Below are 17,180 nucleotides of genomic sequence, written 5' to 3' on the forward strand. Positions count from 1 at the left end.
GCAATGTGCCTAAGCGGTGAATCTAAGCGGTGAATCTAAGCGATATGCCTAAGCGGTGAATCTAAGCGATGTGCCTAAGCGGTGAATCTAAGCGATGTGCCTAAGCGGTGAATCTAAGCGGTGTGTCTGAGCGGTAAATGTAAGCGATGTGCCTAAGCGGTGAATCTAAGCGATGTGCCTAAGCGGTGAATCTAAGCGATGTGCCTTAGCGGTGAATCTAAGCGGAGTGTCTTAGCGGTGAATCTAAGCTATGTGCCTAAGCGGTGAATCTAAGCGTGTGCCTGAGCGGTGAATCTAAGCGGTGTGCCTGAGCGGTGAATCTAAGCGGTGAATCTAAGCGATGTGCCTAAGCAGTGAATCTAAGCGGTGAATCTAAGCGGTGTGCCTAAGCGGTAAATCTAAGCAATGAGCCTAAGCGGTGAATGTAAGCTATGTGCCTAAGCGGTGAATCTTAGCGGTGAATCTAAGCGATGTGCCAAAGCGGTAAATCTAAGATATATGCCTAAGCGGTGAATCTAAGCGATGTGCCTAAGCGTTGAATCTAAGCGATGTGCCTAAGCGGTGAATCTAAGCGTGTGCCTGAGCGGTGAATCTAAGCGGTGTGCCTGAGCGGTGAATCTAAGCGGTGAATCTAAGCGATGTGCCTAAGCGGTGAATCTAAGCGGTGTGCCTAGGCGGTGAATCTAAGCGATGTGCCTAAGCGGTGAATCTAAACAGTGTGCCTAAGCGGTGAATCTAAGCGATGTGCCTAAGCGGTGTGCCTAAGCGGTGTGCCTAAGCAATGTGTCTAAGCGGCGAATGTAAGCGGTGTGCCTAAGCGGTGAATCTAAGCGGTGAATCTAAGCGATGTGCCTAAGTGGTGAATCTAAGCGATGTGCCTAAGCGGTGAATCTAAGCGATGTGCCTAAGCGGTGAATCTAAGCGATGTGCCAAAGCGTTAAATCTAAGCGGTGTGCCTAAGCGGTGAATCTAAGCGATGTGCCTAAGCGTTGAATCTAAGCGATGTGCCTAAGCGGTGAATATAAGCGGTGAATCTAAGCGATGTGCCTAAGTGGTGAATCTAAGCGATGTGCCTAAGCAGTGAATCTAAGCGATGTGCCTAAGCGGTAAATCTAAGCGATGTGACTAAGCGGTGAAACTAAGCGATGTGCCTAAACGGTGAATCTAAGCGGTGTGCCTAAGCGGTGAATCTAAGCGATGTGCCTAAGCTGTGAATCTAAGCGGTGTGCCTAAGCGGTGAATCTAAGCGGTGAATCTAAGCGATGTGCCTAAGCGGTGAATCTAAGCGGTGTGCCTATGCGGTGAATCTAAGCGATGTGCCTAAGCGGTGAATCTAAACAGTGTGCCTAAGCAGTGAATCTAAGCGATGTGCCAAAGCGGTAAATCTAAGCGGTGTGCCTAAGCGTTGAATCTAAGCGATGTGCCTAAGCGGTGAATCTAAGCGGTGAATCTAAGCGATGTGCCTAAGTGGTGAATCTAAGCGATGTGCCTAAGCGGTGAATCTAAGCGATGTGCCTAAGCGGTGAATCTAAGCGGTGTGCCTAAGCGGTGATTCTAAGCGGTGTGTCTCAGCGGTGAAACTAAGCAATGTGCCTAAGCGGTGAATCTAAGCGGTGTGCCTAAGCGGTGATTCTAAGCGGTGTGCCTCAGCGGTGAAATTAAGCGATGTGCCTAAGCGGTGAATCTAAGCGATGTGCCTAAGCTGTGAATCTAAGCGGTGTGCCTAAGCGGTGATTCTAAGCAGTGTGTCTCAGCGGTGAAACTAAGCGATGTGCCTAAGCGGTGAATCTAAGCGATGTGCCTAAGCGGTGAATCTAAGCGATGTGTCTAAGCGGTGAATCTAAGCGATGTGCCTAAGCGGTAAATCTAAGCGATGTGACTAAGAGGTGAAACTAAGCGGTGTGCCTATGCGGTGAATCTAAGCGATGTGCCTAAGCGGTGAATCTAAACAGTGTGCCTAAGCAGTGAATCTAAGCGATGTGCCAAAGCGGTAAATCTAAGCGGTGTGCCTAAGCGGTGAATCTAAGCGATGTGCCTAAGCGTTGAATCTAAGCGATGTGCCTAAGCGGTGAATCTAAGCGGTGAATCTAAGCGATGTGCCTAAGTGGTTAATCTAAGCGATGTGCCTAAGCGGTGAATCTAAGCGATGTGCCAAAGCGGTGAATCTAACCTGTGTGCCTAAGCGGTGAATCTTAGCGGTGAATCTAAGCCATGTGACAAAGCGGTGAATCTAAGCGGTAAATGTAAGCGATGTGCCTAAGCGGTGAATCTAAGCGATGTGCCAAAGCGGTGAATCTAAGCAGTGAATCTAAGCGGTGAATCTAAGTGGTGTTCCTAAGCGGTGAATCTAAGCGGTGTGCCTAAGCGGTGAATCTAAGCGATGTGCCTAAGCGGTGAATCTAAGCGTTGTGCCTAAGCAATGTGCCTAAGCGGTGAATCTAAGCGGTGAATCTAAGCGATATGCCTAAGCGGTGAATCTAAGCGATGTGCCTAAGCGGTGAATCTAAGCGATGTGCCTAAGCGGTGAATCTAAGCGGTGTGTCTGAGCGGTAAATGTAAGCGATGTGCCTAAGCGGTGAATCTAAGCGATGTGCCTAAGCGGTGAATCTAAGCGATGTGCCTTAGCGGTGAATCTAAGCGGAGTGTCTTAGCGGTGAATCTAAGCTATGTGCCTAAGCGGTGAATCTAAGCGTGTGCCTGAGCGGTGAATCTAAGCGGTGTGCCTGAGCGGTGAATCTAAGCGGTGAATCTAAGCGATGTGCCTAAGCAGTGAATCTAAGCGGTGAATCTAAGCGGTGTGCCTAAGCGGTAAATCTAAGCAATGAGCCTAAGCGGTGAATGTAAGCTATGTGCCTAAGCGGTGAATCTTAGCGGTGAATCTAAGCGATGTGCCAAAGCGGTAAATCTAAGATATATGCCTAAGCGGTGAATCTAAGCGATGTGCCTAAGCGTTGAATCTAAGCGATGTGCCTAAGCGGTGAATCTAAGCGTGTGCCTGAGCGGTGAATCTAAGCGGTGTGCCTGAGCGGTGAATCTAAGCGGTGAATCTAAGCGATGTGCCTAAGCGGTGAATCTAAGCGGTGTGCCTAGGCGGTGAATCTAAGCGATGTGCCTAAGCGGTGAATCTAAACAGTGTGCCTAAGCGGTGAATCTAAGCGATGTGCCTAAGCGGTGTGCCTAAGCGGTGTGCCTAAGCAATGTGTCTAAGCGGCGAATGTAAGCGGTGTGCCTAAGCGGTGAATCTAAGCGGTGAATCTAAGCGATGTGCCTAAGTGGTGAATCTAAGCGATGTGCCTAAGCGGTGAATCTAAGCGATGTGCCTAAGCGGTGAATCTAAGCGATGTGCCAAAGCGTTAAATCTAAGCGGTGTGCCTAAGCGGTGAATCTAAGCGATGTGCCTAAGCGTTGAATCTAAGCGATGTGCCTAAGCGGTGAATATAAGCGGTGAATCTAAGCGATGTGCCTAAGTGGTGAATCTAAGCGATGTGCCTAAGCAGTGAATCTAAGCGATGTGCCTAAGCGGTAAATCTAAGCGATGTGACTAAGCGGTGAAACTAAGCGATGTGCCTAAACGGTGAATCTAAGCGGTGTGCCTAAGCGGTGAATCTAAGCGATGTGCCTAAGCTGTGAATCTAAGCGGTGTGCCTAAGCGGTGATTCTAAGCGGTGTGTCTCAGCGGTGAAACTAAGCGATGTGCCTAAGCGGTGAATCTAAGCGGTGTGCCTAAGCGGTGATTCTAAGCGGTGTGCCTCAGCGGTGAAATTAAGCAATGTGCCTAAGCGGTGAATCTAAGCGATGTGCCTAAGCGTTGAATCTAAGCGATGTGCCTAAGCGGTGAATCTAAGCGTGTGCCTGAGCGGTGAATCTAAGCGGTGTGCCTGAGCGGTGAATCTAAGCGGTGAATCTAAGCGATGTGCCTAAGCGGTGAATCTAAGCGGTGTGCCTAGGCGGTGAATCTAAGCGATGTGCCTAAGCGGTGAATCTAAACAGTGTGCCTAAGCGGTGAATCTAAGCGATGTGCCTAAGCGGTGTGCCTAAGCGGTGTGCCTAAGCAATGTGTCTAAGCGGCGAATGTAAGCGGTGTGCCTAAGCGGTGAATCTAAGCGGTGAATCTAAGCGATGTGCCTAAGTGGTGAATCTAAGCGATGTGCCTAAGCGGTGAATCTAAGCGATGTGCCTAAGCGGTGAATCTAAGCGATGTGCCAAAGCGGTAAATCTAAGCGGTGTGCCTAAGCGGTGAATCTAAGCGATGTGCCTAAGCGTTGAATCTAAGCGATGTGCCTAAGCGGTGAATATAAGCGGTGAATCTAATCGATGTGCCTAAGTGGTGAATCTAAGCGATGTGCCTAAGCAGTGAATCTAAGCGATGTGCCTAAGCGGTAAATCTAAGCGATGTGACTAAGCGGTGAAACTAAGCGATGTGCCTAAACGGTGAATCTAAGCGGTGTGCCTAAGCGGTGAATCTAAGCGATGTGCCTAAGCTGTGAATCTAAGCGGTGTGCCTAAGCGGTGATTCTAAGCGGTGTGTCTCAGCGGTGAAACTAAGCGATGTGCCTAAGCGGTGAATCTAAGCGGTGTGCCTAAGCGGTGATTCTAAGCGGTGTGTCTCAGCGGTGAAACTAAGCGATGTGCCTAAGCGGTGATTCTAAGCGGTGTGCCTCAGCGGTGAAATTAAGCAATGTGCCTAAGCGGTGAATCTAAGCGATGTGCCTAAGCGTTGAATCTAAGCGATGTGCCTAAGCGGTGAATCTAAGCGTGTGCCTGAGCGGTGAATCTAAGCGGTGTGCCTGAGCGGTGAATCTAAGCGGTGAATCTAAGCGATGTGCCTAAGCGGTGAATCTAAGCGGTGTGCCTAGGCGGTGAATCTAAGCGATGTGCCTAAGCGGTGAATCTAAACAGTGTGCCTAAGCGGTGAATCTAAGCGATGTGCCTAAGCGGTGTGCCTAAGCGGTGTGCCTAAGCAATGTGTCTAAGCGGCGAATGTAAGCGGTGTGCCTAAGCGGTGAATCTAAGCGGTGAATCTAAGCGATGTGCCTAAGTGGTGAATCTAATCGATGTGCCTAAGCGGTGAATCTAAGCGATGTGCCTAAGCGGTGAATCTAAGCGATGTGCCAAAGCGGTAAATCTAAGCGGTGTGCCTAAGCGGTGAATCTAAGCGATGTGCCTAAGCGTTGAATCTAAGCGATGTGCCTAAGCGGTGAATATAAGCGGTGAATCTAAGCGATGTGCCTAAGTGGTGAATCTAAGCGATGTGCCTAAGCAGTGAATCTAAGCGATGTGCCTAAGCGGTAAATCTAAGCGATGTGACTAAGCGGTGAAACTAAGCGATGTGCCTAAACGGTGAATCTAAGCGGTGTGCCTAAGCGGTGAATCTAAGCGATGTGCCTAAGCTGTGAATCTAAGCGGTGTGCCTAAGCGGTGATTCTAAGCGGTGTGTCTCAGCGGTGAAACTAAGCGATGTGCCTAAGCGGTGAATCTAAGCGGTGTGCCTAAGCGGTGATTCTAAGCGGTGTGCCTAAGCGGTGAAACTAAGCGATGTGCCTAAACGGTGAATCTAAGCGATGTGCCTAAGCGGTGAATCTAAGCGATGTGCCTTAGCGGTGAATCTAAGCGGAGTGTCTTAGCGGTGAATCTAAGCTATGTGCCTAAGCGGTGAATCTAAGCGATGTGCCTAAGCGGTGTGCCTAAGCGGTGAGTCTAAGCGATGTGCCTAAGCGGTGAATCTAAGCGGTGAATCTAAGCGGTGTGCCTCAGCGGTGAAATTAAGCGATGTGCCTAAGCGGTGAATCTAAGCGATGTGCCTAAGCGGTGAATCTAAACAGTGTGCCTAAGCAGTGAATCTAAGCGATGTGCCAAAGCGGTTAATCTAAGCGGTGTGCCTAAGCGGTGAATCTAAGCGATGTGCCTAAGCGTTGAATCTAAGCGATGTGCCTAAGCGGTGAATCTAAGGGGTGAATCTAAGCGATGTGCCTAAGTGGTGAATCTAAGCGATGTGCCTAAGCGGTGAATCTAAGCGATGTGCCTAAGCGGTGAATCTAAGCTATGTGCCTAAGCGGTGAATCTTAGCTGTGAATCTAAGCGATGTGCCTAAGCGGTGAATCTAAGCAGTGAATCTAAGCGGTGAATCTAAGTGGTGTTCCTAATCGGTGAATCTAAGCAGTGAATCTAAGCGGTGAATCTAAGCGGTGTTCCTAAGCGGTGAATCTAAGCGGTGTGCCTAAGCGGTGAATCGAAGCGATGTGCCTAAGCGGTGAATCTAAGCGTTGTGCCTAAGCAATGTGCCTAAGCGGTGAATCTAAGCGGTGAATCTAAGCGATATGCCTAAGCGGTGAATCTAAGCGATGTGCCTAAGCGGTGAATCTAAGCGATGTGCCAAAGCGGTGAATCTAAGCAGTGAATCTAAGCGGTGAATCTAAGTGGTGTTCCTAATCGGTGAATCTAAGCAGTGAATCTAAGCGGTGAATCTAAGCGGTGAAGCGGTGAAGCGGTTCCTAAGCGGTGAATCTAAGCGGTGTGCCTAAGCGGTGAATCGAAGCGATGTGCCTAAGCGGTGAATCTAAGCGTTGTGCCTAAGCAATGTGCCTAAGCGGTGAATCTAAGCGGTGAATCTAAGCGATATGCCTAAGCGGTGAATCTAAGCGATGTGCCTAAGCGGTGAATCTAAGCTATGTGCCTAAGCGGTGAATCTAAGCGTGTGCCTGAGCGGTGAATCTAAGCGGTGTGCCTGAGCGGTGAATCTAAGCGATGTGCCTAAGCGGTGAATCTAAGCGGTGTGCCTAGGCGGTGAATCTAAGCGATGTGCCTAAGCGGTGAATCTAAACAGTGTGCCTATGCGGTGAATCTAAGCGATGTGCCTAAGCGGTGTGCCTAAGCGGTGTGCCTAAGCAATGTGTCTAAGCGGCGAATGTAAGCGATGTGCCAAAGCGGTAAATCTAAGCGGTGTGCCTAAGCGGTGAATCTAAGAGATGTGCCTAAGCGTTGAATCTAAGCGATGTGCCTAAGCGGTGAATCTAAGCGGTGAATCTAAGTGATGTGCCTAAGTGGTGAATCTAAGCGATGTGCCTAAGCGGTGAATCTAAGCGATGTGCCTAAGCGGTGAATCTAAGCGATGTGTTTAAGCGGTGAATCTAAGCGATGTGCCTAAGCGGTAAATCTAAGCGATGTGACTAAGCGGTGAAACTAAGCGATGTGCCTAAACGGTGAATCTAAGCGATGTGCCTAAGCTGTGAATCTAAGCGGTGTGCCTAAGCGGTGATTCTAAGCGGTGTGTCTCAGCGGTGAAACTAAGCGATGTGCCTAAGCAGTGAATCTAAGCGATGTGCCTAAGCGGTGAATCTAAGCGATGTGTCTAAGCGGTGAATCTAAGCGATGTGCCTAAGCGGTAAATCTAAGCGATGTGACTAAGCGGTGAAACTAAGCGATGTGCCTAAGCGGTGAATCTAAGCGATGTGCCTAAGCTGTGAATCTAAGCGGTGTGCCTAAGCGGTGATTCTAAGCGGTGTGCCTAAGCGGTGAATCTAAGCGGTGTGCCTAAGCGGTGATTCTAAGCGGTGTGCCTCAGCGGTGAAATTAAGCGATGTGCCTAAGCGGTGAATCTAAGCGATGTGCCTAAGCGGTGAATCTAAGCGATGTGCCTAAGCGGTGTGCCTAAGCGGTGAGTCTAAGCGATGTGCCTAAGCGGTGAATCTAAGCGGTGAATCTAAGCGATGTGCCTAAGCGGTGAATCTAAGCGGTGTGCCTATGCGGTGAATCTAAGCGATGTGCCTAAGCGGTGAATCTAAACAGTGTGCCTAAGCAGTGAATCTAAGCGATGTGCCAAAGCGGTAAATCTAAGCGGTGTGCCTAAGCGGTGAATCTAAGCGATGTGCCTAAGCGGTGAATCTAAGCGGTGAATCTAAGCGATGTGCCTAAGTGGTGAATCTAAGCGATGTGCCTAAGCGGTGAATCTAAGCGATGTGCCTAAGCGGTGAATCTAAGCTATGTGCCTAAGCGGTGAATCTTAGCGGTGAATCTAAGCGATGTGACAAAGCGGTGAATCTAAGCGGTAAATCTAAGCGATGTGCCTAAGCGGTGAATCTAAGCGATGTGCCAAAGCGGTGAATCTAAGCAGTGAATCTAAGCGGTGAATCTAAGTGGTGTTCCTAAGCGGTGAATCTAAGCGGTGTGCCTAATCGGTGAATCTAAGCGATGTGCCTAAGCGGTGAATCTAAGCGTTGTGCCTAAGCAATGTGCCTAAGCGGTGAATCTAAGCGGTGAATCTAAGCGGTGAATCTAAGCGATATGCCTAAGCGGTGAATCTAAGCGGTAAATGTAAGCGATGTGCCTAAGCGGTGAATCTAAGCGATGTGCCTAAGCGGTGAATCTAAGCGATGTGCCTTAGCGGTGAATCTAAGCGGAGTGTCTTAGCGGTGAATCTAAGCTATGTGCCTAAGCGGTGAATCTAAGCGTGTGCCTGAGCGGTGAATCTAAGCGGTGAATCTAAGCGATGTGCCTAAGCAGTGAATCTAAGCGGTGAATCTAAGCGGTGTGCCTAAGCGGTGAATCTAAGCAATGTGCCTAAGCGGTGAATCTAAGCTATGTGCCTAAGCGGTGAATCTTAGCGGTGAATCTAAGCGATGTGCCTAAGCGTTGAATCTAAGCGATGTGCCTAAGCGGTGAATCTAAGCGTGTGCCTGAGCGGTGAATCTAAGCGGTGTGCCTGAGCGGTGAATCTAAGCGGTGAATCTAAGCGATGTGCCTAAGCGGTGAATCTAAGCGGTGTGCCTAGGCGGTGAATCTAAGCGATGTGCCTAAGCGGTGAATCTAAACAGTGTGCCTAAGCGGTGAATCTAAGCGATGTGCCTAAGCGGTGTGCCTAAGCGGTGTGCCTAAGCAATGTGTCTAAGCGGCGAATGTAAGCGATGTGCCAAAGCGGTAAATCTAAGCGGTGTGCCTAAGCGGTGAATCTAAGCGATGTGCCTAAGAGTTGAATCTAAGCGATGTGCCTAAGCGGTGAATCTAAGCGGTGAATCTAAGCGATGTGCCTAAGTGGTGAATCTAAGCGATGTGCCTAAGCGGTGAATCTAAGCGATGTGCCTAAGCGGTGAATCTAAGCGATGTGCCAAAGCGGTAAATCTAAGCGGTGTGCCTAAGCGGTGAATCTAAGCGATGTGCCTAAGCGTTGAATCTAAGCGATGTGCCTAAGCGGTGAATCTAAGCGGTGAATCTAAGCGATGTGCCTAAGTGGTGAATCTAAGCGATGTGCCTAAGCGGTGAATCTAAGCGATGTGACTAAGCGGTGAAACTAAGCGATGTGCCTAAACGGTGAATCTAAGCGGTGTGCCTAAGCGGTGAATCTAAGCGATGTGCCTAAGCGGTGAATCTAAGCGGTGTGCCTAAGCGGTGATTCTAAGCGGTGTGTCTCAGCGGTGAAACTAAGCGATGTGCCTAAGCGGTGAATCTAAGCGGTGTGCCTAAGCGGTGATTCTAAGCGGTGTGCCTCAGCGGTGAAATTAAGCGATGTGCCTAAGCGGTGAATCTAAGCGATGTGCCTAAGCGGTGAATCTAAGCGATGTGCCTAAGCGGTGTGCCTAAGCGGTGAGTCTAAGCGATGTGCCTAAGCGGTGAATCTAAGCGGTGAATCTAAGCAATGTGCCTAAGCGGTGAATCTAAGCGGTGTGCCTATGCGGTGAATCTAAGAGATGTGCCTAAGCGGTGAATCTAAACAGTGTGCCTAAGCAGTGAATCTAAGCGATGTGCCTAAGCGGTGTGCCTAAGCGGTGATTCTAAACGGTGTGTCTCAGCGGTGAAACTAAGCGATGTGCCTAAGCGGTGAATCTAAGCGGTGTGCCTAAGCGGTGAAACTAAGCGATGTGCCTAAACGGTGAATCTAAGCGGTGTGCCTAAGCGGTGAATCTAAGCGATGTGCCTAAGCGGTGTGCCTAAGCGGTGATTCTAAGCTTTGTGTCTCAGCGGTGAAACTAAGCGATGTGCCTAAGCAGTGAATCTAAGAGGTGAATCTAAGCGGTGTGCCTAAGCAGTGAATCTAAGCGATGTTCCTAAGCGGTAAATCTAAGCGATGTGCCTAAGCGGTGACTCTAAGCGATGTGCCTAAGCGGTGAATCTAAGCGGTGAATCTAAGCGATGTGCCTAAGCGGTGAATCTAAGCGGTGTGCCTAGGCGGTGAATCTAAGCGATGTGCCTAAGCGTAATCTAAGCGATGTGCCTAAGCGGTGAATCTAAGCGATGTGTCTAAGCGGGGAATCTAAGCGATGTGCCTAAGCGGTGAACCTAAGCGATGTGCCTAAGCGGTAAATCTAAGCGATGTGACTAAGCGGTGAAACTAAGCGATGTGCCTAAACGGTGAATCTAAGTGGTGTGTCTAAGCGGTGAATCTAAGCGATGTGCCTAAGCGGTGAACCTAAGCGATGTGCCTAAGCGGTAAATCTAAGCGATGTGACTAAGCGGTGAAACTAAGCGATGTGCCTAAACGGTGAATCTAAGCGGTGTGCCTAAGCGGTGAATCTAAGCGATGTGCCTAAGCGGTGTGCCTAAGCGGTGATTCTAAGCGGTGTGTCTCAGCGGTGAAACTAAGCGATGTGCCTAAGCGGTGAATCTAAGCGGTGTGCCTAAGCTGTGATTCTAAGCGGTGTGCCTCAGCGGTGAAATTAAGCGGTGTGCCTAAGCGGTGAGTCTAAGCGATGTGCCTAAGCGGTGAATCTAAGCGGTGAATCTAAGCGATGTGCCTAAGCGGTGAATCTAAGCGGTGTGCCTATGCGGTGAACCTAAGCGATGTGCCTAAGCGGTGAATCTAAACAGTGTGCCTAAGCAGTGAATCTAAGCGATGTGCCAAAGCGGTGAATCTAAGCAGTGAATCTAAGCGGTGAATCTAAGTGGTGTTCCTAATCGGTGAATCTAAGCAGTGAATCTAAGCGGTGAATCTAAGCGGTGTTCCTAAGCGGTGAATCTAAGCGGTGTGCCTAAGCGGTGAATCGAAGCGATGTGCCTAAGCGGTGAATCTAAGCGTTGTGCCTAAGCAATGTGCCTAAGCGGTGAATCTAAGCGGTGAATCTAAGCGATATGCCTAAGCGGTGAATCTAAGCGATGTGCCTAAGCGGTGAATCTAAGCTATGTGCCTAAGCGGTGAATCTAAGCGTGTGCCTGAGCGGTGAATCTAAGCGGTGTGCCTGAGCGGTGAATCTAAGCGGTGAATCTAAGCGATGTGCCTAAGCGGTGAATCTAAGCGGTGTGCCTAGGCGGTGAATCTAAGCGATGTGCCTAAGCGGTGAATCTAAACAGTGTGCCTATGCGGTGAATCTAAGCGATGTGCCTAAGCGGTGTGCCTAAGCGGTGTGCCTAAGCAATGTGTCTAAGCGGCGAATGTAAGCGATGTGCCAAAGCGGTAAATCTAAGCGGTGTGCCTAAGCGTTGAATCTAAGCGATGTGCCTAAGCAGTGAATCTAAGCGGTGAATCTAAGCGATGTGCCTAAGTGGTGAATCTAAGCGATGTGCCTAAGCGGTGAATCTAAGCGATGTGCCTAAGCGGTGAATCTAAGCGATGTGTCTAAGCGGTGAATCTAAGCGATGTGCCTAAGCGGTAAATCTAAGCGATGTGACTAAGCGGTGAAACTAGAAAGAAAGATATCCTTTATTTGTCATATATACATATACAGATGTACAGTACAATGAAATTCTTTCTTCGCATATCCCAGCTGGTGTTGGAAGCTGAGGTCAGAGCGCAGGGTCAGCCAACTTACGGCGCCCCTGGAGCAGACAGGGTTAAGGGCCTTGCTCAAGGACCCAACAGTGGCTACATAGCAGAGCCTGGATTTGAACCGCCAATCTTCCGGTTGATAGCCCAAAGCCCTACCCACTAGGCTACCACAGGCCCTTAGGTGAAACTAAGCGATGTGCCTAAACGGTGAATCTAAGCGATGTGCCTAAGCTGTGAATCTAAGCGATGTGCCTAAGCGGTGAATCTAAGCGGTGAATCTAAGCGATGTGCCTAAGTGGTGAATCTAAGCGATGTGCCTAAGCGTTGAATCTAAGCGATGTGCCTAAGCGGTGAATCTAAGCGGTGAATCTAAGCGATGTGCCTAAGTGGTGAATCTAAGCGATGTGCCTAAGCGGTGAATCTAAGCGATGAATCTAAGCGATGTGCCTAAGCTGTGAATCTAAGCGGTGTGCCTAAGCGGTGATTCTAAGCGGTGTGTCTCAGCGGTGAAACTAAGCGATGTGCCTAAGCGGTGAATCTAAGCGGTGTGCCTAAGCGGTGATTCTAAGCGGTGTGCCTCAGCGGTGAAATTAAGCGATGTGCCTAAGCGGTGAATCTAAGCGATGTGCCTAAGCGGTGAATCTAAGCGATGTGCCTAAGCGGTGTGCCTAAGCGGTGAGTCTAAGCGATGTGCCTAAGCGGTGAATCTAAGCGGTGAATCTAAGCGATGTGCCTAAGCGGTGAATCTAAGCGGTGTGCCTATGCGGTGAATCTAAGCGATGTGCCTAAGCAATGTGTCTAAGCGGCGAATGTAAGCGGTGTGCCTATGCGGTGAATCTAAGCGGTGTGCCTAAGCGATGTGCCTAAGCGGCGAATCTAAGCGATGTGCCTAAGCGGTGAATCTAAGCGGATGTGCCTAAGCGATGTGCCTAAGCGGTGAATCTAAGCGGTGTGCCTATGCGGTGAATCTAAGCGGTGTGCCTAAGCAATGTGTCTAAGCGGCGAATGTAAGCGATGTGCCAAAGCGGTAAATCTAAGCGATGTGCCTAAGCGTTGAATCTAAGCGATGTGCCTAAGCGGTGAATCTAAGCGGTGAATCTAAGCGATGTGCCTAAGTGGTGAATCTAAGCGATGTGCCTAAGCGGTGAATCTAAGCGATGTGCCTAAGCGGTGAATCTAAGCGATGTGTCTAAGCGGTGAATCTAAGCGATGTGCCTAAGCGGTAAATCTAAGCGATGTGACTAAGCAGTGAAACTAAGCGATGTGACTAAACGGTGAATCTAAGCGATGTGCCTAAGCTGTGAATCTAAGCGGTGTGCCTAAGCGGTGATTCTAAGCGGTGTGTCTCAGCGGTGAAACTAAGCGATGTGCCTAAGCGGTGAATCTAAGCGATGTGCCTAAGCGGTGAATCTAAGCGATGTGTCTAAGCGGTGAATCTAAGCGATGTGCCTAAGCGGTGAATCTAAGCGATGTGCCAAAGCGGTAAATCTAAGTGGTGTGCCTAAGCGGTGAATCTAAGCGATGTGCCTAAGCGGTGAATCTAAGCGGTGAATCTAAGCGATGTGCCTAAGTGGTGAATCTAAGCGATGTGCCTAAGCGGTGAATCTAAGCGATGTGACTAAGCGGTGAAACTAAGCGATGTGCCTAAACGGTGAATCTAAGCGGTGTGCCTAAGCGGTGAATCTAAGCGATGTGCCTAAGCGGTGAATCTAAGCGGTGTGCCTAAGCGGTGATTCTAAGCGGTGTGTCTCAGCGGTGAAACTAAGCGATGTGCCTAAGCGGTGAATCTAAGCGGTGTGCCTAAGCGGTGATTCTAAGCGGTGTGCCTCAGTGGTGAAATTAAGCGATGTGCCTAAGCGGTGAATCTAAGCGATGTGCCTAAGCGGTGAATCTAAGCGATGTGCCTAAGCGGTGTGCCTAAGCGGTGAGTCTAAGCGATGTGCCTAAGCGGTGAATCTAAGCGGTGAATCTAAGCAATGTGCCTAAGCGGTGAATCTAAGCGGTGTGCCTATGAGGTGAATCTAAGAGATGTGCCTAAGCGGTGAATCTAAACAGTGTGCCTAAGCAGTGAATCTAAGCGATGTGCCTAAGCGGTGTGCCTAAGCGGTGATTCTAAGCGGTGTGTCTCAGCGGTGAAACTAAGCGATGTGCCTAAGCGGTGAATCTAAGCGGTGTGCCTAAGCGGTGAAACTAAGCGATGTGCCTAAACGGTGAATCTAAGCGGTGTGCCTAAGCGGTGAATCTAAGCGATGTGCCTAAGCGGTGTGCCTAAGCGGTGATTCTAAGCTTTGTGTCTCAGCGGTGAAACTAAGCGATGTGCCTGAGCGGTGAATCTAAGAGGTGAATCTAAGCGGTGTGCCTAAGCAGTGAATCTAAGCGATGTTCCTAAGCGGTAAATCTAAGCGATGTGCCTAAGCGGTGACTCTAAGCGATGTGCCTAAGCGGTGAATCTAAGCGGTGAATCTAAGCGATGTGCCTAAGCGGTGAATCTAAGCGGTGTGCCTAGGCGGTGAATCTAAGCGATGTGCCTAAGCGTAATCTAAGCGATGTGCCTAAGCGGTGAATCTAAGCGATGTGTCTAAGCGGGGAATCTAAGCGATGTGCCTAAGCGGTGAACCTAAGCGATGTGCCTAAGCGGTAAATCTAAGCGATGTGACTAAGCGGTGAAACTAAGCGATGTGCCTAAACGGTGAATCTAAGTGGTGTGTCTAAGCGGTGAATCTAAGCGATGTGCCTAAGCGGTGAACCTAAGCGATGTGCCTAAGCGGTAAATCTAAGCGATGTGACTAAGCGGTGAAACTAAGCGATGTGCCTAAACGGTAAATCTAAGCGGTGTGCCTAAGCGGTGAATCTAAGCGATGTGCCTAAGCGGTGTGCCTAAGCGGTGATTCTAAGCGGTGTGTCTCAGCGGTGAAACTAAGCGATGTGCCTAAGCGGTGAATCTAAGCGGTGTGCCTAAGCGGTGATTCTAAGCGGTGTGCCTCAGCGGTGAAATTAAGCGATGTGCCTAAGCGGTGAATCTAAGCGATGTGCCTAAGCGGTGAATCTAAGCGATGTGCCTAAGCGGTGTGCCTAAGCGGTGAGTCTAAGCGATGTGCCTAAGCGGTGAATCTAAGCGGTGAATCTAAGCGATGTGCCTAAGCGGTGAATCTAAGCGGTGTGCCTATGCGGTGAACCTAAGCGATGTGCCTAAGCGGTGAATCTAAACAGTGTGCCTAAGCAGTGAATCTAAGCGATGTGCCAAAGCGGTTAATCTAAGCGGTGTGCCTAAGCGGTGAATCTAAGCGATGTGCCTAAGCGTTGAATCTAAGCGATGTGCCTAAGCGGTGAATCTAAGGGGTGAATCTAAGCGATGTGCCTAAGTGGTGAATCTAAGCGATGTGCCTAAGCGGTGAATCTAAGCGATGTGCCTAAGCGGTGAATCTAAGCTATGTGCCTAAGCGGTGAATCTAAGCGGTAAATCTAAGCGATGTGCCTAAGCGGTGAATCTAAGCGATGTGCCAAAGCGGTGAATCTAATTAGTGAATCTAAGCGGTGAATCTAAGTGGTGTTCCTAATCAGTGAATCTAAGCAGTGAATCTAAGCGGTGAATCTAAGCGGTGTTCCTAAGCGGTGAATCTAAGCGGTGTGCCTAAGCGGTGAATCGAAGCGATGTGCCTAAGCGGTGAATCTAAGCGTTGTGCCTAAGCAATGTGCCTAAGCGGTGAATCTAAGCGGTGAATCTAAGCGATATGCCTAAGCGGTGAATCTAAGCGATGTGCCTAAGCGGTGAATCTAAGCTATGTGCCTAAGCGGTGAATCTAAGCGTGTGCCTGAGCGGTGAATCTAAGCGGTGTGCCTGAGCGGTGAATCTAAGCGGTGAATCTAAGCGATGTGCCTAAGCGGTGAATCTAAGCGGTGTGCCTAGGCGGTGAATCTAAGCGATGTGCCTAAGCGGTGAATCTAAACAGTGTGCCTATGCGGTGAATCTAAGCGATGTGCCTAAGCGGTGTGCCTAAGCGGTGTGCCTAAGCAATGTGTCTAAGCGGCGAATGTAAGCGATGTGCCAAAGCGGTAAATCTAAGCGGTGTGCCTAAGCGTTGAATCTAAGCGATGTGCCTAAGCAGTGAATCTAAGCGGTGAATCTAAGCGATGTGCCTAAGTGGTGAATCTAAGCGATGTGCCTAAGCGGTGAATCTAAGCGATGTGCCTAAGCGGTGAATCTAAGCGATGTGTCTAAGCGGTGAATCTAAGCGATGTGCCTAAGCGGTAAATCTAAGCGATGTGACTAAGCGGTGAAACTAAGCGATGTGCCTAAACGGTGAATCTAAGCGATGTGCCTAAGCTGTGAATCTAAGCGATGTGCCTAAGCGGTGAATCTAAGCGGTGAATCTAAGCGATGTGCCTAAGTGGTGAATCTAAGCGATGTGCCTAAGCGTTGAATCTAAGCGATGTGCCTAAGCGGTGAATCTAAGCGGTGAATCTAAGCGATGTGCCTAAGTGGTGAATCTAAGCGATGTGCCTAAGCGGTGAATCTAAGCGATGAATCTAAGCGATGTGCCTAAGCTGTGAATCTAAGCGGTGTGCCTAAGCGGTGATTCTAAGCGGTGTGTCTCAGCGGTGAAACTAAGCGATGTGCCTAAGCGGTGAATCTAAGCGGTGTGCCTAAGCGGTGTGCCTAAGCGGTGATTCTAAGCGGTGTGCCTCAGCGGTGAAATTAAGCGATGTGCCTAAGCGGTGAATCTAAGCGATGTGCCTAAGCGGTGAATCTAAGCTATGTGCCTAAGCGGTGTGCCTAAGCGGTGAGTCTAAGCGATGTGCCTAAGCGGTGAATCTAAGCGGTGAATCTAAGCGATGTGCCTAAGCGGTGAATCTAAGCGGTGTGCCTATGCGGTGAATCTAAGCGATGTGCCTAAGCAATGTGTCTAAGCGGCGAATGTAAGCGGTGTGCCTATGCGGTGAATCTAAGCGGTGTGCCTAAGCGATGTGCCTAAGCGGCGAATCTAAGCGATGTGCCTAAGCGGTGAATCTAAGCGGTGTGCCTATGCGGTGAATCTAAGCGATGTGCCTAAGCGATGTGCCTAAGCGGTGAATCTAAGCGGTGTGCCTATGCGGTGAATCTAAGCGGTGTGCCTAAGCAATGTGTCTAAGCGGCGAATGTAAGCGATGTGCCAAAGCGGTAAATCTAAGCGATGTGCCTAAGCGTTGAATCTAAGCGATGTGCCTAAGCGGTGAATCTAAGCGGTGAATCTAAGCGATGTGCCTAAGTGGTGAATCTAAGCGATGTGCCTAAGCGGTGAATCTAAGCGATGTGCCTAAGCGGTGAATCTAAGCGATGTGTCTAAGCGGTGAATCTAAGCGATGTGCCTAAGCGGTAAATCTAAGCGATGTGACTAAGCAGTGAAACTAAGCGATGTGCCTAAACGGTGAATCTAAGCGATGTGCCTAAGCTGTGAATCTAAGCGGTGTGCCTAAGCGGTGATTCTAAGCGGTGTGTCTCAGCGGTGAA

Source organism: Trichomycterus rosablanca, assembly GCF_030014385.1.
Source record: "Trichomycterus rosablanca isolate fTriRos1 chromosome 5 unlocalized genomic scaffold, fTriRos1.hap1 SUPER_5_unloc_1, whole genome shotgun sequence".
Lineage (NCBI taxonomy): Eukaryota > Metazoa > Chordata > Actinopteri > Siluriformes > Trichomycteridae > Trichomycterus > Trichomycterus rosablanca.